Source organism: Diachasmimorpha longicaudata, chromosome 17, assembly GCF_034640455.1.
Source record: "Diachasmimorpha longicaudata isolate KC_UGA_2023 chromosome 17, iyDiaLong2, whole genome shotgun sequence".
NCBI lineage: Eukaryota > Metazoa > Arthropoda > Insecta > Hymenoptera > Braconidae > Diachasmimorpha > Diachasmimorpha longicaudata.
This window is the reverse complement of record NC_087241.1, coordinates 4,189,399-4,211,174: the sequence shown is the minus strand read 5'-3', so window position 1 is coordinate 4,211,174 and position 21,776 is coordinate 4,189,399. Positions and strand designations below refer to the sequence as shown.

Below are 21,776 nucleotides of genomic sequence, written 5' to 3'. Positions count from 1 at the left end.
GGGATTTTCTAGATCCAATGCAGTATCGATGATTGAGGAATTGATTATAGCGTAAAAAAATTGCCAAAGATCCTCGAGAATCCCTGATGATGCAAAAAGATTTTTTGGAAAATAATATTTTTTTTTCTGAAGATTAAACACAACAAAAATTGTCGCCTGAAGATCTTCGAATGAATCTCGTCGGATCGTCAATGAGATGTTCCGAAGATCCTTCGACGATTGTTCTGACGATTTTTAAAAAACATTTGCTAGAATTTTTTCAATGCAGGTAGTTATTTGCGAGGAATTATCGGAAGCGGTTGGAGGGATTATGATGATTGTTGTTATCGCTGAAACCTTATGACAGCATTTGAGGTTATTTACCCTGATAAAGAGTTATCTTTTGAGTAACAGCGAGGAGGCGTAAGCTAGAAGCCAACGCGCCACTTGTGAAATAATTATCGCGACGGGATTTGGATTTTAATGAGGAATGCACTGAGGGCTTGCGCTATACATGAGCGTTATTACTATTCAATAAGTTAAGTGGGCGCTATATAATCATTGGACGCAAGACAATCAAAATTATTCATCGAAAATGGATATGAAAAAAAATGTAGCTAGAAGTGACTGAATCTACGTGCTTTTCTGTGATTTCCTGGAACACTTCCATTGTCCCCAAAAACGAATATGAATAAACCAAAGGCATTTGCATATTTGAATAAATTTGTTTCAATTACGCTTTGTAACCAAAGAGTTTGAAACACCTGGGACGAATTTCCAATTCGAAGCGGGACGTTAAAAACCGAAGGTGGAATTGAAGAAAGTAGCGGAACTGGCGCATGCGCCATTTGGAACGGAATGCCATTGCAATTCGTAAAAGTTAGGACTTCGATAATCGTGATTTGAAAATTGGGAAAAGCGAACGCTGAGATACAGTCGGAGGATTTGAATTTTTTATAAAAAGCGTCCGAAGGGAATCGATGATCGAAAATTCAAGAGCTAAACAATTTAAACGACAAAAAAAGGCTCCAAAAACGTCAAGAAATTAAAAAAAAATAATTGACTTGTGAATATCTTTCAAAAAAATTTAAAAAAACGTCCGAAATAATTCTTAAAAAATTCTAAAGAGGTACATTGACGTTCGTAACTGGGAAATTATTTAAATAATAATGAAATTCAGTTGGAAACTCTAGAGGATATGACACATGAAATTATAATGACAGCAAAGTTAAACTGAATTGAAGTGCTAGAATGTGAACACTATTGACGATCCATAAAACGTTTGTTTGTATACTTATTGACTTTACACAGCTTTTACGGTGGCTGGTGGCTTCCGGTCTCGAGGACCTGGCGATGTCACCAAATGAAACGCTAACGATGACGGATGACTTCGCGTTCTCCTCCTCCCCTTTCTCTCCCCATTTTTTTTTTCCTTTATTTTTCCTCACTACACCACTAACTCAGTGGTGCTCTCGTCTTGACGTTAAAAAGAGGAGAGGAGAAAGAAAAATATGTGGAGATAAATGAATGGATAAAACCCCATGAAAGGAGACAGGCGACGGTACCAGCATTACGATTCCCATATTCTCTCCCCAGTGACACCCATATGCGCTCCCACTGTCTGATGTCACAATCAACGGTTTCCGAGAGCACGACCCATCTCCTCCTGACACCTTATGCGAATTGATTTCCATTTTCAATGGTGTGTCGAGGTGAGACTGAAGTACGTATTATTCTTGGTGCATTAGGAGATTTGTTGGGGTTGAAGGAGAGGAAATCAAATGATTTTTAGATCTCAAGTCGATTTCTACTTATCGTCAGACAAAAAATAATAATATCAGTGGGGATGATTTTTTCCTGTCAAGCTGACTGTCATTATTCATTATTCATTATTTATTGACAATTCAGAGGCGAAGTGATAAAAGGAGACAAGTTGACATGTGTCCGAGCCGAGTTTTTTAACAATATCTCCGAATCTAAGACAGACAGCGAAATTTTTGTAATTACATTTGTTGTAGAACTCAATTCGCCCCACAAAAAAGGTCCCAATGAAATTTCTGCTACCTCTCCTAGATTTCGAGATATTTCTCAAAAACTGATCGATAGCCCACAGTGACTTACCCTGCGTTACCCCTTCGGTACTGAATTATTTTGAAAACGAAATGCGAAAGTGTTGAATGAATTTATTTCTCGTTGCAGAGAGAGTCAAGATACTTAATGACCGATTAAAATTTTTTATAGACGAATTACACTGGAGAAACTCGAGATGAAAAAAATCTGGAGATGAAATTTATCAGATAATCCCACGCAATAATTTCCAGCCAGAAAAAAAAGGCAGACGTGACGGGAAAAAATATGTTTCCAAGATTCTAACATCTTTTACGGGATTAAAACTGACAAGAAAATAGACGTGTGTGACACGTTAGGGTTTTGCGATAGTATATCGGTATATATATTCAGTATTTTGGATGAAACGACACGTCTCAGCTCGCAAGACGGGTCACGATCCGATCCGGCTTAATGTGTCCAAAGGCTTACAAGTATTATGATACTTGGACTAAGCCGAAGCCCTGTCCGGTGCCTCTTACACGCCCATTGACTCCACGTACTTTTTCGAATGACCTTCATATGTCATAGACACCAGTGAACCCCAAATTGTACATCACCCAAAGTAATCAGTTATATTTGTGGGGAAATCGGTGAAAGATCTTTCCAAATATTTTCGATAAATATTCCAAGGCCAACAATTTTCTGCAACAACGATTGCTGCTGTCACTGCAAAAGTCAGCGAGTGATCCTCAACTTCACTGGAACTAAAACATTAATGAAGATCCCACCCAACTTTGTCTACGATAATTGGGGAGAGTTCGTTAGTGATATAGAGCGGATTGAGCTGGCAACGGATTAGATTGACGGTACATTAGTAATTGATGTGATTGCGTACGACTTTAACTGCACAATTCACAATTGCATTGTATCTGTACACCTCAAGGGCTACCCTGAAGCCAGGAGCTGAAGAGGTGTCAGTTGCAATCTGCAATCCTCTCTAGTGGCATCGGCTTAGTGTCGCAGGCGTTCATTTGATACTCCTGTCTGCTTCCCTTGTTTACCACTCCCCCAAGTTAATGCATGTTTAACTAACGTCTACAAATCAAGCACTTCCCCTCGTTCTCTGATCGATCGATGGAAAATCAAATTTAATTACCAGGTGAAGTGGCATTAGGAAAATAACCGAAAATAACAGCACCTGGAGGGGACGATAATGTCGGTGATCACGTTTTGTGGTGCCTTGTTGACAGTTTTTACGGTCTATTGCCCTTATGGGGTTCCATTGAAACTGAAGACTCGGATATCGGTTTCAAAGCGAGGGCTATTACGGTCACCTGTTAAAGTGATTTTTTTTTTCATGAATGAAAAAAATATGAAGTGATTGATTGACACGTTGAGAGGTAATCGTTGAATTTTTTTCGATATTTTAAACGTTTCAGAAAAATATTACTCGGTCTCCCATTTTTTTTCAAGGATTTTTAAAAATAAAGCTATATTAATTGATCTTTGAAATAAAAAATATTTGGTAACGAAGCGTTAAAGCAAGTTAAATTGACTCATCTCTGAGTGGAGTTATTGCCCGATATCTCCGAATCCTTGACAGATACGGGATATTTTGTAATGACCTTTATTGTTGTATTCAATTCCCCCCACAAAAACGGTTATAATAAAAAAAGTCCTATCTCCCCCCGATTTCGAGATATTCATAAAAAACTGGTCACTAGTCAAAAGTGGCCTCGGTTTACCCCTTCGCTGCCTGTCGTCCGCTCGTTTCGCGAAATTTGGCGACTAAATCGTCCTAATGAGAGTCCTGCCATTCCCCCTGAACAATGCCCCGCAATTTTGATGGACTCTCCCACCGAAAATTCGCCAATTAATCTCGATAATGAAAAAAATCAATCAAAACCGATTCAATTTTCACTCGATTCTCAATCACTCGTTAAATCCTGACGAAAAAATTCCAAAAGCACTTGAAGATAGTGAACACTGTGAATATTCATTGGTACGTCGCCTCCTCCGTAGTTGCCATATCGTTTTGCGATCGGGATTCCTCCGGCATCCCGTCGAGAAACAACGTCCCATGGGTGCACTCGGCACTCGACCAAGGAAGGAGCCCAGGAATGAGCTACTGCCTCACCAAGGACTTTGTCTCTACCGATTAAATTCCACGACCATAGGGATCCTTTCTCAGTGTCTTCACCTCTCGATAAGGATCCACAATTTTTATTTTTCCCCCCGGATGAAAAAATTATCTTAATGTTGAGAGTGAAGGGTCAAGAAACTCCCAGTAACTCACGTGTACGATAGGCTAATGCGATTAAAATTTTTTATCAAAACAATTAGGGAAAAGAATATTTAATGAAATTCATGAAACATTGAATGTGGAGCAGAATGGAATTCAAGGATCTCAGGGACAGATTGTCCTGGGATTTAATATGCATTAGGATAATCTATATGGTGAATCAGCCCTTGTCCAGGGAGTGCAGAGTGCATTTGTAAATGACTTACGGCCCTCGGTGGGGGACATTTATACCGGCTCTTGGTCTTGGATAACCTAAACCCTTCGGTAAGTGATACCGATCTCAACGATTCACGACTTTCGCATACTTTCGGGGAAAAATTCGCGACGTCGGTAATAAACTATATCGAAGCGAATACAGTTTTCAAGTCTTACTATTCAAATCTATGATATATTATTTTTGCGTTAAGAGGAGAGAAAACTGCGAGACTTTTTGGGGGGAAATTTCGAGTAAAATTCTAGCGCTGTCATTGGATTATTGGAATGACTTTTCCCTGAAAGACAACAGTCCCAAAAAATATTCCCCTGAGGATCGGGGGTTAAATATCATTGTAAAGAATACCAGGGGAAAATACTGCTGGATAACATGAAAAAACATGAAAATATCCCATCCAGCGGTGGAATATGGAATAAAATTATGTCGAAAATTAGAAGTTCGTAGTCTCAGTGGAATTTAATATCAAACGGAGAGTGAAATGAGGGACAAAGGTTGGTCTTAATGACACTGTGAATTTTTAAGAAGGATCAACCATCAAACTCTTCAGAATCTTCAAACTCATCAAATATTAGGTTACGCCTGAAGAAGAGAGTTTAATACCATTATCCGTCAAAAAACTTTTCAACGTCGCTGCTGAAACGCCCATTAATTTAAAATGAGATTTACGCGAGAAAATGAAGATAAGATCGTTCTTACGACAAAGAATGATGCACTGCATTATCTTCACTTCAGCAAATCGTTCAACAGAACAAACATAACATCAAACTTCCAACATTCACGATTATCAAATCATCAAAGAATATTTTCCAACATAAAATTCAAAATATCCCGCGTTAAAAAATGATCACCTCGTCCTGATCTGTCATAATTCCCCCGGAAAATCATAGAAAAACCTGAAGATCCCCTCGATATCCATAAAAGATTCTTCGCAGGATCTTCAGAAGACGATTTTCTTAAACATCTGTCTTCCGAAGATCTTCCAATAAATTTTTCGGTTCACCAACGAGATCTTCCCACAATTTTTCGATTATTCACCGGAAGATCTCGGACAGATCTTCGACAGACAGAAGACCTCTCTCCGAGGGATCTTCCGGACGATGATATTCACATTTTCCAAAGAATCTTCCCACCATTTCCGGAAGATCTTCATCAGATCCATTTTTTCCCCGCGAAAAAATTCAAATAAATACCCGATCATCACCCGCAGGAATCTCACGGTGTCAATAAACAAATCATCAACAAATCTTCAGTATAACGAAGATAAAGTCGTGGACAAGCTAACGTCAGGTCATCCAGAATACCAATTCACCTCGAGTTAACACAAGAACGTGGGTTACGCCAGAAATTAACGAGACTCGCGTCGTATCCCTAGGCATGCGATTAGAGGAAGAGCAAAGGGGTGAGGGAGGGGGGGGTGGGGTGGATGAGGCTATATACGCGTGCCAGCATGACTGACGTAATTACAGGTCCCTCCATTTATTATCAGACAAGAGAAGGACCTTATCCCGTCGCCCCATTCCCACCCCCCTTCTCACTCTCCATTACTTTCAAAAACCACCAACGGAAGACCATTTTACCCCTTTCGCATAATTTCATTATGCCCAACCAGAATAGAATTATGTCCATGGGGGTGGTTGTACCATATAGAAAGTACCAGAAGCTTTGTAAACCCTCTCCCACTCCCCAATGGAGTATCGTATCGTCTTCACTTTTCCCATGAGATACACTTTTGCCGTACCCCATACCCTCGTAACCCTCTTAACCCTCATCTTTTCACTACTTGCCGCCGGGGCCACATAAATATTCTGTTGAGTCACCTTTTCCTCATAGACCGGCAACAATATCGGGTTATGGGCCACAGGGAAAACTGTTGGTATAAAAATTTTGGTGAATTAATTTTCTTCCGCTCGTGGTATTATTTTTATTCTGTTTTTCATTAGGTTTCTAATGATGTTGGTCCGTCTAATTATATTCCAGTGTCACAAGAGACTGTTCGGTGAGAAAAATACCGGTCTATCAAGAATTTTTCAGAGATTATATGAAAAAAAATTCCGAAGATCGTTCGACGATTGGATGATCACAATTCAGGAATATTATTATTAAATTAAATTATCAATTATTAATTACTTTGTTATTATTGAAAATGGATTACTTTCTATTTCTCGAAAAAAAAATCTAATGTTTAGTTCTATTTATTTAGTGGTTTGCAATAATAATTTGAGTTTTTATCACATGAACTGTTCCTCGGGAGTCAAATAATTTGATGAATATCAACGAAATAAAGAGGTGTGAAATGTTATTGGAGTGTGCGAATGAAAAGCCGCCGGTTGAAGGGATGGGGGAGGGGTGAGGGGGTTGAGCCACGCCCGGGCACCTCGTTATTCACGCCAAGGCCCTCTTTACAATCTCACTCATGAATCTTATCCGAACCTGCGGTCTCCTCGTTAAATCTTACCAATCGGATATGGCGATCCCGGTTTCTGCGGTGCCTCTCGTACATACGCTCTTACAACTTTCTTTTGCTCGCTATTTCTTCTTAACAACGTGGAAGATAAAATATCGCACTCTCACAGATGCTCCGACGCATCGCAATTTTTTTTTTTTTGGTTCTACGTTAAATTTTTTTGTCTCAGTCGTCCAGTATTTTCTACGCAGCGATAACAAGTCCGAAGCGAGGTATCGCCGACAGTCCGCCGGGGGTAGGCCCACCCTCTCATTATTAAAAATAATTTTAATCGTCTCTTTCGTCAGGAAAAAAATTTTTATTCACTGAGGCCGGGTAATTATCTGTGCTCAATTTGTTTTAATTAATTGTAATTATTAGCAACATTTATCGAGTTATGTAATCACTCAAATGAATTTCCGGATGTGTATAAAATCAACATCACGAGCTTCCGTGAAATATTGGCAGCAAAAATCCATTTCCGTTTCCCAAAAATTTTTAATAAAAATTCCCAGGGTATGTCCTCGTTCAATTAAAAAATATAGTTCAATTAAATTACGAACGACGCGAGACAGGAATTTCATATTTTCAGATTAAAATCGATAAAAGTTTGATTACGGTATTCATTGTCAAGAAAAACTCCCCGGACTTTGACAAAGGCAGTGGAGATAATAAAAAATCATTTGAAGAAAGATTAATGAAGTTTGATTGGACACCAGTGGAAATAGCAGTGCGCTAACAAAATTAACGTGTAGCTGGGTATGGGGTCTTTAAAATTTATGGAGTGCATGGGTGTCCGTGGTGTGGGCCAGTCTTCATACATCAACTTGCTGGACAGGGGTAAACTATCGGACGCGGTTAGCTATCTTTTTCCGGTGCTATCTAACAGGAGTGTTGTGCGTCTATGAGCCATTACACAGGTGCGCAGGCTCACGTGCTACTGTACAGGTGTTAAGCTCACTACCACGTGCTCCCTCACTGACATCAAGTGTTATTTCAGGGGGGCAAAGTGTTCAGCGGTGGAAAATAACAGTGCGGTCGAAGGAAAATATTATACTCAAGAGTAATCTTCTATGAGTGTTCTAGATTTATTTTTTGATTTATTTTTTGGTAAAGAAATTGTTAATTAATTTCATTTTTGTACACAAAAGATTTTTGAAATTATTCAGAGACGTTTTTTAAAAATTATCCCCCCGGGGCATGATATATATTTAAATTATTCAAAGTGCATCCAGTTAATTATTGCGAATGGGGTAATTTTAAATGTTTCATGCCTTGTAATTAATTATTGTGAGTCCTTTTATTTATACAATCGGAAAGGGCCGCGATGTTATCCCCCACTCAACCCAAAACTTTTCCACTTTTCTACATTAACGAAGTCACTTCATTCACGAGCACTGCAAGAATTACCTTAAAATCCGATTTCGATTCTCCTCCCGCCACTTTGAGGTTCACGAACCCACTAATTCTCAAAGCAGATCGAACATTGTATCTGCCACCTGTCGAACACGCCTCGGCACTCTTTTTCCCGTATACCGAACCATTTTCACATATAACCGTGGCAATATCCACACTCGAGTGCACTCGTTAAGCCAAGATTTGTGGTCGTTCCGGCTCATCGAAACCCATCGACGTTCAGTTACTTTTTTTTTCTGTTTTCATTGGTTCGTCCCTTCGCCCCCCCCCCTTTAATTCCCATCCAGAGTGAAACAAAAGACTCACCATACCTGGTGAAAGGGTTGGGTCACTAAAACACATTTCTCATTAAAAAAATTACCCATTACCCTAAAAATAAAAATATATATTTCCGATAAATGAAACACGACGAATTAAAAAGAGGGGAGGGAAGGGCCATTGTCCAAGAAATGTTACGGGACTGCCCCGGTGAAGATCACGAACGGCCGGCAGTGGGCCGACATAATGTTTATTTAAAATTATAAAATCATAAATAAAATATTCTGTTAAAATTTGGGAGCCACAATTTAAATAGAATAATAATCTGCTTTAAATATAATCTTTCACTAATATTTTAAATATATAAACATCAATTGAATTGAGTTGAGTGAAAATTTATTCGATTAATGATGTTAATTCCGATTGATGAGCTGATGGAAGTTGCCCGGCCGATGACATTCGTTCCGCGATCCGTACTGGCTCCTATGACGCCTCACGGATCAAACCGCTGCATCAAAAGCTCTGGTAGGGGTTTTGCTCGGGTTAGAACTAGATTAAAGCCGCATCAAAAGCCAGGATGGATATATAATTACGACGTCGACGCTATCGGGTTGAAAATAATAGGCGGGGTGTTCACGCGGCTCTATCTCTTCTTCCTCTCACCTCCAACCCCTGCAATCTCTCTCACTCTCTCTCTCTCTCTCACTTACGCACGCGCATCCTAACGGGGTAATTAGGTTGTATCGGGTTCGTATCACACCGAAGCGCGGCTGCAAACACATTAGAATCTAATGGTACGTTATTATATTTCAACGAGACTCCAATGAGGTATCCTGGAGATACCTGTTCTCTTTCAATCTCTCATTATTACGTTGACTCATCTGTTCCACGCTTATTTGCCGTCCGTTAACGTCTGACGGCTTTATTACTGATCCTTTTGACGTCTTATCGGCGAGAGTGAGGGGGTGGGACGTGCAGTTTTGGGGGATCAGGGGGAGAATGATCTGGAGCGAAGGGGTAAACTGAGATGGGTCAGTCTCGACTATCGATCAGTTTTTAACGAATATCTTCGAAGTAAAGGGAGGTAGGAAAATTTTGATTATTACCTTTTTTGTGGGGTGAATCGAGGGCTATAAAAAATGTTCTGGGGAAAATTTCGATTTCTCCCTTAGATTCGGAGAGACTCCGCAAAAACGAGACTGAGAAATGAGGGAACTTCACGTGGTTTACAACTGCGGTGTTGAAATATTTAGTTACTGAAGGGAAATATATTTTTTTAATAATTAGATCGAGTAATGACCTTCGGTGATTGTCAACATCAACCCTAGGTTGGTCGTCGTAGGAGGGAACCACCCCAGCACCTCCGTTTTTATAAATTATGGAGGGGTTGAAGATCAGGGAGAATTTGGAGAAAAATTATTTCTTGAATTCACTTACAGCATACGACGAAGATCAGCGATTGAGACAGCCAGCGTGTGCCCTAGTACGGATTTGTCAATTCCATTGACGTTATGTCACTGAAGAATAAACAAACTCTCGTGTTCACGTACCTCTTATCCCCCTCAAGTATATTCTCAGCAAGAAAAACTCCTGGAAGCATAAGAGACAAGAAATTCTGAGCTGAAATGCAAGACGAGGTAGACGGAAAAAAATTCAGAACAATGGCTTAAAAAAAAATACAACGCATATATTTTTCAAATCTCTTTGTTTGTCCTTTTCGCGAAAGGGCACGAGGTATTGCGCGTAATGCAGAGATCGTACTTTTCTATTTTTTTTTTCCTCAGGACGTACATATATAGGTAGATGTGCTGGATGTCCCTGTTGTCGCACGAGGGAAAACCGAGGGAAAATAACAGAGATGGGAAATCTCACGGACTCTTCTTGTTTCAACCTTAGTCTGGCTGGCGTCGCAGCGACATTTCCATTATCCGCAGTAGGATTTTCCACCCTGCGGGCAGTTTAACAGGGGCAGGTACTGAGGGAAAAAAAACAAGTGCCAGGGGGTGAAGTCTCACTTCCCAACCGCGAAAAGTCGGGAACAGAGTCGTTCGCTCCAAATTTTATTGAATGGGAAATTGACCATCAACGGGGAGAAATTTCAGGTAAAATTACCCCTTCGTTCGGTGAACTTTCTACAGTTTTTTGTGGGTAAAATAGCTAATTTGGGGGAAATTTAAGGGGCCGCGATTCCTCGGACATTTTGGTCATTAAAACGGCGAAAATCTTTCTTCCCCGTTTTTCATTTAAATAAACGAAGGAGTAAATTAAGTGTATAATACAAGTTTCCGACAAATATTTCAAAAGTTGCAGGAGATAGAAGATTCAAAGTGGGTTCATCTGATAGCTGGGGAAAATTTCTCCCGGAAAACTCGACAGGATGACCCACTTTGCTTTTCAACTTTGCGAGTTGTAAAGAAAAAAACTTTTCACCCTCAAAAACTTGTACTCGTCTATCCCTCCGAGTACCAGCGCCAAATGGGTCGTGAGGGAGATTTTCTCACCGAGAATTTCGTAGATTGTACAGTGATATGATTTTCAATTTTCCACCTCTTCAAGTTCGCTGGAAAGCGTCGGAAGAAGAAGTGAAACCGGAGAGAGTTGAGATGCAAAAAATGAGCGAAAAAATCGGGGAAAAATTGCGGTATCGATGATGTTCCCGTAATGGATAGTCGATTTGCACATTTTAGGTGCATTTTTTAATCCATCAATGTTGGTAAATCACCGGCGCCCATTGGAAAATAATCATCTCAATGAAATCGAACGGAAACGCCGGCTGAACAGTCGTTGAAAGTCATTTCGGAAAACTTTGTTAGCGAAGACGAGTGAGACGACGCGACAGAATGAATACCGAGGGCGGGAGGGGGGAGTGTGGCAGGGGGTGGAAATAATGAATCGTACAAGAGGCTGAAGAAAATTGCGGAGTTGAGGACGCTCATCGCTCTTCAACAACTCAGACATCATTTTACAAATGTTTCCAGCATCTATTATTTTGCATCATATTTTTCCGTTTCCGTTTTATTACTCTTTTCCCTTTTTTGCTTTAAAATCCACCGTTTTTCGCTGAGCGGAGACTTTTTTCCAGAACAAAGCTGGATTTTGCGTTGGAATTCTAACCCCTTCCCTTACCGCGAATTGTCTCGAAAAAAAAAACGTCTACACGAAAATGTGTACATGTGCACAACGTGAACGTCGAGACGACGCTTTTCCACTCGTCTGTTTCATCGTTTCAAATATTGTTTTTTTTTCCCTCCTGCTTTTATTATTTTTTTTTTCTGTTATTTTTCCGAGTCTCATTCGCCTCCTGGGGGTAACTGACGTGCGCATGCATCAGCCAGACATTATAAATGACGTGACAACGATTTCCACGGTGATTACTTTTTTTTTATTTTCCGCTTCGCACCTCTGGGGAAGTAATTAATTTCATAAATAATTTTCGATTTTGACGAGATGAGAATAAATATCGGAGTGAATATCGAGGGTGATTAATGGGGATTTTTTTTATTAATGAGAAATTGAAGGACATTTCGTGTGGTGCGCTAATCTCACAGTTGGGGTAATTCAATAATTATTGAATGGGGATGGAAACGTGGTCCAATTTTTTCGTTTCAATTATTTTAACTCTTTGTAAACAAAATTCTCCGTTATATTTATTGTGATAAAATATTTCTGTAATTAAATGACCTTCAATTAACTTCCAAAATGAGTTATTCCGTGATGATCAGCCGTACAATCCTCGAATGAAAAATTAGAACCCTAAAAATAACGCATAAAAGGGGAAGATTGTGTGTTATCCAGTGAGAGGGTTTCACCGATGTGGGCAACTGTTAGAAATCATTGAGACTGAACAGAGTTTGGCAACTGGCCTGCGGTTATTGGATGCATACACAGTCCAGCATTTGCGTTCATTGGAACTCGGAACATTCCGACTATTCCGTGAGTTATCAGGGAATCAAGTGGTGCGGAATAGAGTCAAGTTATTCAGCCCTTTCCCAGCAGTCGAAATCTATATCACAGCCGGTGTGCAAGCTCATTGGGGGCGACTCTACCATCGAAATAAATTAAATTTTTCCAAATAAAAATGACTATTCACTTTCACAAGGTCGCTTGTCTTCTCCAAAATTACCCCGAGAATTTGAAATTAATTTTAATTGTGAAATATAAGCGGAAGGCGGTGTAACTCTCTGCCAACTTGCCAACGTACGCAGTGACGCGAGGTATGGGACCATTTCCTGCTCAATCTAAACAACCGAAGCACAAAGTTACACCAACTTTCCCGACACAGACTGTACCCCATCTCGTCACTTGTGGGCCGCAGACCAAACGGAAGGAAATAGCTTCAGCTCTGAGTCACTTACCACCAGTTTGAGCTTTAATTTGCGTTTGTGCACAATAAATTGATCTGCGAGTTATTTCAGTTGTCACGATGCGAATTACCCCATCATTTCCCGATACTTTTAATCACAAAATTCCACTGGGATTATTCCGAAGGGCACAATGAAAAAAATATCAACGAAGGAAAATGAAATGAGACTTATCTTAATTTACTTTTACCACTCACTGAAAAATTTGTTTTATCTTTTATTATTTTTTTTCCTCGTTCATGTACGATCAATATACCAGCGGTTACCCCACTTCTTGTGGTACTCGACCGTAAAGAGAGATAAGGCGAGTAAAGTTCTTACTCCCGGAAAAAAAAACTCGTTCTAATATCTTGCTCGTTTGCAAGCATTTAAAATCCGTAAATTTTCATAACGCTCTGGCGGCATTTTCTTTCGCGAACGGTAAAGTTTTCTCTCGCCACTATTTCTGGTGAATTTTCTTAGATTTTTTCCCTCACTTTATTCCAGGGGAAAAAACGCTGCCTCAGCGAAATAAAATAATTAATATGTATGGGGGATTTTACGTTTTCTGGATTAGTTGACCTGGAATACTGAAAACGATCGATATTAAGTTTTTAAAATAATATAAAATTCATTGACAATATATAAAGTCAGGAGGGAAATCGACATAAGTTGGGGTATCTCCCGCTCGAATTATTGACCGATATCTTCAAATCTAAGACAGATAGCAAAATTTTTGTCACTACATTTTTTGTAGAACTCAATTATCTCCACAAAAAAGCTCATATAAAAAATTCCGCTATCTTCCTTCGATTCGGAGATAATCAACAGAGAAAATCAACTACCAAAAGTGATTTACCTCATTCCCTCACAGCCAACCAGAATCAGATTATTTATTTAACATAAATAAATTGTTTATTTCCCAAAAAAAAATAATACTTCACGGAGAGTGACTTGGGACCGTTTCGCCTGAAGGTTCGAATGACGTCTACTCATTAATTATGTCAATTTGCGAAAAAATCGAATTTATTTAGAAATAAAAAAATCGTCACAGTTGGACGACGTCAACACCGATGACAAGAAGCCTCAGTTGAACAGTACCTCTTCATAAGATGAGCTATGATGCTACACGGTAAAGTTAGCGGCTTAGTGTCAAGACCTTGACAAATTGTGTGCCACCCCTTTCCCACCCCCTCACCCACCAAGGCAAGCCTTTTCTCTTCATCCACCATCCCTCTTCGCTGTACGATGCCACCACCCGCAATCTCCATTCCCTGTTTCTCTCGTATACCTCATGACAATGCCACGATGGATGCTGTCATCGGTGCTTCGTACCCACAGAACTCCCTCAACCAGATGAATATACCAACGTCGTACCTGTCAACCTGAGACGAGTGAATTTTTCCGCTGATCGTACGGCAGAACAGTAATCCCTCGCCTGGAGAATACTTTCAAATAAATAAAAATTGTTTCAAAATTTCTGAGAGACGGGGAAAGAAATTTTCGGTACAAATTACTCTCAATTCATTAATTAAAGTCATAAAATTACGACCGAAAGGATCGCGACGTCGAACTCGTTAATAATTCCGCGGATTTTTTTTTCATTTATTTTTTTTACTGTTCGTAATCCGATGTACGTTGACTGGAACCAACAAACTCATGGGAATAAACAGAGAACAGCCCGAACCTCCCTCCCCCCCTCCTCCCCCTGTGACTCCATCCTATCGTTACACTCGGGAAATCGCACTGAAATATTAAACACCCTCACCTCCCTCTGCAGTTCGTGTTGCTGTTTTCTGCCATTCACCTACACTCTCATCCCTCCAACTCATCCACTGACTCTGTCGTGTTTGTATGCCTTTGTTTCGGTATTCCCATGTACTGAATTTACCGAATGGTAAATATTATAATTGGTAGGATGATAACGCGTTCACGACGTAAACTCATTTATGATACCGGTGCCCTATACCCGGGTTCACAACAAATGCGCCTTGTCCGCTGTCCGGGGACTGGGTACCAGGCCTTTGTGTTCACTCAAAATAAAATTCTGAAGCACAAAAAAATTTTTTTTTCCACTCACAAGTCACTGATTACGATAACTTCACTGGTACGAGGCGAATAACGATCGGGCGACGAATGACGCCATTGGTTTCACTGACTTTAAGGCTAATTTGGTCATTAAATAGGCAGACATCGGTTGATTGATTCACTTCTTCCGGGTTTTACATAATGGAAAGAGTTTTATTATTCTTTTCGCACGTTGGGAGACCGCGAATTGTGCACACTCGCGGCGCTTTAACTCGCGTGTGACACCGATTTGAAGCGAATCGTGGAAATGATGTGCGCGCGATTGAAATACATACGATGAGGAGCGGTTAATTTTTTATTGTGAGAGATATTGAGGAAAATGTGAATGAGATGTGTACAGTTGTTGGTGGTAGTGGGTTTGAGGCGCTCATTGGCATTTCAATGAGGACCGAGGTGACGATGTGATAAAGAGCTCAAGTCAGTTTTTTCGATTTTTTGTTCATAATTTATTCACAACTATTGTGCAAGAGACGGATTTCAAATGGAATTTTTCCATTGCGGTTTGAGAACGAATGACTGACTCGAAAAAATTATCTCAAGACGTGCGAGTTTCTTATAAAATTTTTACTCTCCTAGAATCATAATTATCAAAAAAAACTGACGTTAATGACTTCATTATTTAAAAATGGAACATAAACACTCCAGAAACAAAATCACAATAAATCCGCCCAATATTTCGCGCCTATCGCACCCCACAAAAAAATAATTATTAATTTTAATCAATCGATTTCAAACGTAATTGATTATTTTTAATTATAATAACCTGAACTGCACCCACGCAACCCTCATCACATCGATGAATAACCTAACAACCTTTCTAAAAAAACATTCTCATAAACTCATTTACGTACCTCATTACTTGATATCATGTTTACTCGTATGGAGTGTCGAGATGTGATGGAAGGGACGTTGATTCAGTCTTGTACATGGAATACCTGTATTAGGAGTCTATACGCAAGGGGGTCTCGATGAGGGCCAGAGGTAAAAGGGTTGAATTACTCGTGGGTTTGAGTCACATTCAGACTGACACGCTAATGCGGGTGAATCCATTTAGCGACCGCAGTCTCAGGGTTCAGAGTGAGAGGTGGGGTCCGTACACACCTTGGTGTAGGTTAGAGTACGATAGTCCATTTTCCCGTAGGAAATCCTCCTCGTGAACGCGGTACACGTCCTTCGTCATTAATACCCGGAGGGAGAATAACTAAAAACGTGAGAATTAAATGCGATTTGTTTTTATCCCTCCGAAATCAGGTTCTAATTTTTTACTCTCCTCTACTCAATACCAATCGATATATTAAATATTATAAATCATATACAACAGTTATCCTATGTGTTTAATTAACCAACAACGTCAATTAAAATTTATTCACATTAATAAAAAAAATATTACTAATTTTCCGACAGCTTTTCCGCCCAATATTCGGTTTAAATAAAAACCGAATAAACCTTCCCCTCCCTTCGTGCTTATTTCTCCCCCTCATCAATATTTTTAAAAATTTATTTCCACTCCATTGCAAAGAGGGACAATAAAATCTTATAACCCCTCGTGTGTTTAACTTTAAAACGAAAACGGAATCGTCGGACAACGGGGTTAAAAGGAATGCTCGGGAGCATGAAAGAGGTGACGGAAACGGCCGTGCCAGACACGATGGGATGAAGGGCGTTAGGTGAGGGGTGAGAGTTGGCAGAGGGTTGAGTGAGATGTATAGATTTCGAGGCAAATGGTGGAAGTGCTGGTGTTGGGAAATACTACGTATATAGAAATAGCTTCAGTGTGCCAGATGTTGCCAACCGATGGAAATGTAAAACTGTGACAAGTCCCGGGAATAAAGTGGCTGAATTGAATACAAGTAAATCTCTCGGTTGTAGTCGCACACTTGGTAACTGCATCCCAGGAGTTTTCGCGTGAAAAGAAGAAGAAAATGTCGGTGTTAATCTGGAGGAAAGAATATTTCCGGAGGTGAAGTGCTGAGACGTCATAAGACGACTTATCTTCAATTATCCAATTATCTTCATGGGAGATGTCACGGCGGGTGATTAAAAAGTCAATTTATGGAATGTCAGTTTAAGATTAATTGTGTGAAAGCCCATGGGCCGATGATAATTAATTAAATTGATTATGAAAATTGGAATGTGTGAGGATTTCGAGGGATTTTGTCGGAGGATGAGTTCTGCGCTGGGAAAAATAATTATTTCAGACGAGAATTAATATTTATAACTTTTTTGCACTCGTGGCGAAATATAATATTTTTTTATCAATCCTGGGGAGCTCACGGGGAGACGTTGGCAACTGAAACGAACGGTATTCACGAAACCGGCGGTCGCGGGAGGTTTCCACGCAGAAATCGTTGAACAACTAAAAAAAAATGAGTAATTAGTGTCATTCCATTTTGTAACCACGTGGTAATGGAATTAACATGGCATTTGCCATTACGCTACGAGCACGACTTACTGAGTTCAACTAACGAGAGCGAATTAACTCCTCGGTGTCAGGTTCGTCTATATTCTACACTAGTCTCTGACTTGGTGGGTGTCTTCTGTGTCACCGGCGATAGTTCAAAAATGAATTTTTACGCGCCCCAATTGGCGACTGTCAAAGTCGAAAAATGTCTGTCAGTCGAAGATATTTCGGAAATCTTCAGAATCGTTGAAAGCTCCTCGGGGGGGATTTTTCGTTGGAGACAGGGTTTGAAGGGAATTAAAGAGAATTTCCAAAGTCAAATTTAGAACATCAGAAAAAAATATTTTCCTCCCACAATATTTTCCGGACCATCAGTGAGATCTTCCGAAGATCTCTCGACGATCACAAAAATTCCGAGACGTTTTTAGCCCCCAAAAATGATTCTTCGCGCTTGTAATTTGATAATTTATGTCTCAACTCTTCGATAATAATCGGAAGTTGGACGACACTGTTATAATTACAAAGACAAACTCAAATGTTGGAAGTACACTGCTATTAGTAGTAAGAGGATTCGGTGTACAACGTCATGAGCAAAGCTCGATCGTTGCGCTGAAGATTTGCCCAGTAAAAGTTGTTGCATCAAGTTACAGCACTTCTCTCACTCCATTCCCTCGGATCCCCATCACTTCTCAAATCTCTTTTGCCCACAAAGTTTGAACAGTAAGTTTATGCACAGGGTGTTTTTCTTTCCTCAACAAATGTTATTGGAGATGAGGTTCATCAGAAGAGTACTCTTCATTACTCTCTCCGGCTGTACGAAAATCCCGAAGCCACCGAGAAAACGAGAATGCAGCCCTATTAATACTTCATTAACCAGTTTTTCCCCCAGTTTTCCTCGGCTCCTCTCCGTCTATTGAAAAAGTTCAGTCCTGATAAATCAAAGAATTCAATCTTGAATCCCACAATTTATCTTTTTTTTTCCCCCGAACATTTTTTTTCCATTTTTATTCCGGAAGAAGATCCTCGGAAAAAAGCTCACGAGGCGTATTTATCTGGCAGATACCTCGAATTCCGGGGGCTCATTCCGAGCTCGCGAAATGCTGCTTGCTGGGTGGTTGAATGGGGGTGAAATGGGCGATTGGGGAGGGGGGGTAAAGCAAAGGGAAGGGTTTTAATTTTCCGCCCCGGTGGACTCTACGCCGCAATCAATGAGAATTCGAGAAAAGAGTGTAACGCCTCTACCGCGTTGGTGCGGTTCATACCAACGGGAGAAAAGAAATCTACGATTCGTTGGGACTGTCGCGACTCCCTGGCTTTGGTTATCAAATGGAATCGTCGCTTGAGAGGGTAGGGTAATTGTACGATAGATCCATTGTTGGGAAAAAAATCGATTTCGATAAGAAAATATTATCTGTAAAGTTCCAGAAATAAATTTATTCAAACTTGAGATGGATTGATCTACCCCCACGTTCCAAAGTTGACAATATCCTCTGTAAAATTCTATATAGAATTTATTTAAAGTAGGGGTGGGTTAAACCACCCCTAGAAGAGTAGACGATTGCCTACTCTTTAAATAAATTTTATTCAATTATTATTTCCAGAATTTAGTACTTACTTTAATTTTTATTATGCGACGTAATGTATCACCGTCTGGTAGATAAATATATTTTTGAAAAGTCCACATTTTTTCACACGGAAAATTTATTTAAAGTCAATATGAAATGATAATACGCCTGACTGATAACGTCAAACGAGAATCGAACGAACACGTGGACGGCACATATAGATGGAGTATGACGTTAAAGGATGAATCACCCAGAGGGCACCCCCGCAGATTTCCCAAGCGATTGTCTCGCAGAGTCTCGAGCAGTCTCGTCAGACCATTCATCGGCTACGTGACGAGACTACGGAGATCAACCGGTAACACTCCCGCACACCCTTCGTCGACCTTCCAAGACTCCCTGATGCCTTTACCCCTCATTCAGTGTATAAAAAAGAGCTGCAGTGCGTAGCTCCCGCGGGACCTTTTTCCCATTCCCATGTCATCCCCGATCTTTGACCCTAGAATATAGCTGATTGAAATAACCGAGAAAGGGCGAAGCTCCACTAGCCCCGTCAGCTAAATTTCAGCACAAAAATGGGGCATAATTATGTTTATCGATAGTATTTATTACAAGTGAATAATCCGATAGAATGCGAAGAGAATAACTTGAACTCGCTACGGAGGGTGAATCGTAGGGGTTGCGGACAGTGGAAGTAGAGAAGCCCAAAACAGGTAAGTGGTCAGCCTCGGAAAGAGACCCTGATTCGAAACGAGCCATCGCCGACAGTCGGCCGAGGGTAGGCCAACAATTGGCCGAGGGTAGGCCAACAATTGGCCGAGTGTCGGCTGACTGTTGGCCACTCCGCATATTCTGCCAGGGGAAATTATACCGCACATACACCGCCCTCCCACCCGGTATGAACTCAAAATATTCTCGAATTTAGCAGACACTAGACCAACCAGAATTCACCAAAAAATTCTCCATCAATTTTCGAACACGATCTTACAACCCGATCATTATCGCAACAACCTTGAGTGTTAAATTACCACGCGTTCGATGAGGAAAGTTTTCACCGATGGCCTTGGCCCCACGGATAAACAACCTACCACGCTCGCATTAATTAGAGAGCCTTCTATAATTCTACCCCTTTCTCCCTTCATCGATGTTCACCACTGAATATCAAAATTCTCCCTTCCTCTCCCTCTCAACAAGTACCTGGCAGGGCTCTTGCCTTAAAGTACTGGGCGTCGTGGTCTGGTTAATTTAGTGGTCGGATTTCACGCAGCCCAGTTGGAAGGTTTAGTCCAACGTGGGGGTAATTATTCAAGCGGCATCCCACCGTTACCCTGGGTTGAGTCATGCAAGAGTGTGAAAGAGGAATGGACGTTGAAGAGGAATACTTCGTGTATGTATTTCGTCTCCACACCGCGTCATCTATCATTCGGTTAAAACGTTGTGTATTGCATACATTGCAGTGTGGCTTGTCCCGGGATAATTGAGAATGTGGAGAAAATACAATCGTTCAACCTCCAACTACTTTTCCATGAAAAGTATACGGTGAAAATAATGAAACTGCTGATGCTGGCTGTGGGAAAATGTACGCAGATAATATATGTTGTATTTACTGAATATTCCCGGTTCGAGGCAAAGCATCGCCAACAGTCGGCCGAGGTTATGCCAACACTGGACCGAATGCCGGCGGAGTGTCGGCCCACTGTCGGCCATTCGTCATCTCCTACCAGAGCTCTGTGACAGGTCATGGAGCAGATAAATAAATATAAGAGACTAATATTTTGCCACTAAAGAACATTTGGCCTGTACATGCCACACGAACGAGAAGATAAGTTCTGCTAATTCTGATCTAGAGGTTATTCACGCGATATCATCCCCGTTCATCCGATTTTTGTACGTCTTCACTTAAGGATAATAATCGTGAATGATACATCTAAGCCTATTCCAGGATTCAGTAAAACTCAAGGCAAATAAATCGCCGTCACGTGTGAATTATCACGGAAATTTTTCCTCGACTCCCTCTTTGACTGTCACATTCTGCTCCTTTGTCTCTCTGTCTTTTCCTTATACCATGGCAATATCTCCAGGGGCGACAAGCGTGGACACTTGCGCCAAGATTGAACACAGGATGTGGTACGAATTATCGTGGAGGCTTGAATTAAATATAAACTGAGGGGCCACATGATCACAGCGGCCGCTATTGATGTTGGCAAATCCCTCACGACGAAGGGTGCATTATTAAGCAGTTGTACATCCGACGATATTTTCATTTTCACTTGAACGAAGACGGGATGAGAGGATTCACCGATCATCGATTTCAATATATTTTCTGAATAAGTAATCAATTTTTTACGGTATTCCTGGAATTATGGAATTCACCCTTTGATGGTGACCTCACCTGGAGAGGAAAATTCCCAGTTGAAACAGTGTTGACTAAAAATTGACTAATCAAGTGCGTAATTGCTCCGTAATTTTTACCAAATAATTTATCGCGAATAATTCTCTCCGTCCAAGGCTGACGTCAATGTTATGGTAATGTCAGTACCGTTTGTTCCACCAGCGTTGATACACAAACGTTTTATCAAACCAGAAATCATCGTATAATCGTTACGACGAAGGGGATGTATTCTTGATGCAATTGAGAGGCAAGGTGGTCTTGGAAGTCTCATGCCAATATAATGGTACAAGTAGAACCACTAAGGCATGTATGTAGGATGCAGAATATTGAGT

At 40.5% G+C, this 21,776-nt stretch overlaps 2 protein-coding genes across 4 annotated transcripts in view; one reads left to right on the top strand and one right to left on the bottom strand.

Annotated features, from left to right (window-relative positions):
- The window catches only part of LOC135170449 (sialin-like), a 203,962-nt gene that overhangs the window by 5,530 nt on the left and 176,656 nt on the right, over positions 1-21,776 (bottom strand). Inside the window, exons 1-2 of one of the 3 annotated variants that reach the window (XM_064136273.1) lie at positions 14,770-15,300; positions 10,099-10,251 (exon numbers count right to left, since the gene is read on the bottom strand). The gene's annotated coding sequence lies outside the window, so the exon portion shown is untranslated. Of the gene's footprint in view, positions 1-10,098; positions 10,252-14,769; positions 15,301-21,776 lie in introns of those variants that run through there. The other 2 variants (XM_064136278.1, XM_064136274.1) reach the window with 2 other exon arrangements.
- The window catches only part of LOC135170485 (uncharacterized), a 195,662-nt gene continuing 189,250 nt past the window's right edge, over positions 15,365-21,776 (top strand). Inside the window, exon 1 of the mRNA XM_064136336.1 lies at positions 15,365-15,506. The gene's annotated coding sequence lies outside the window, so the exon portion shown is untranslated. The remainder of the gene's footprint in view (positions 15,507-21,776) is intronic.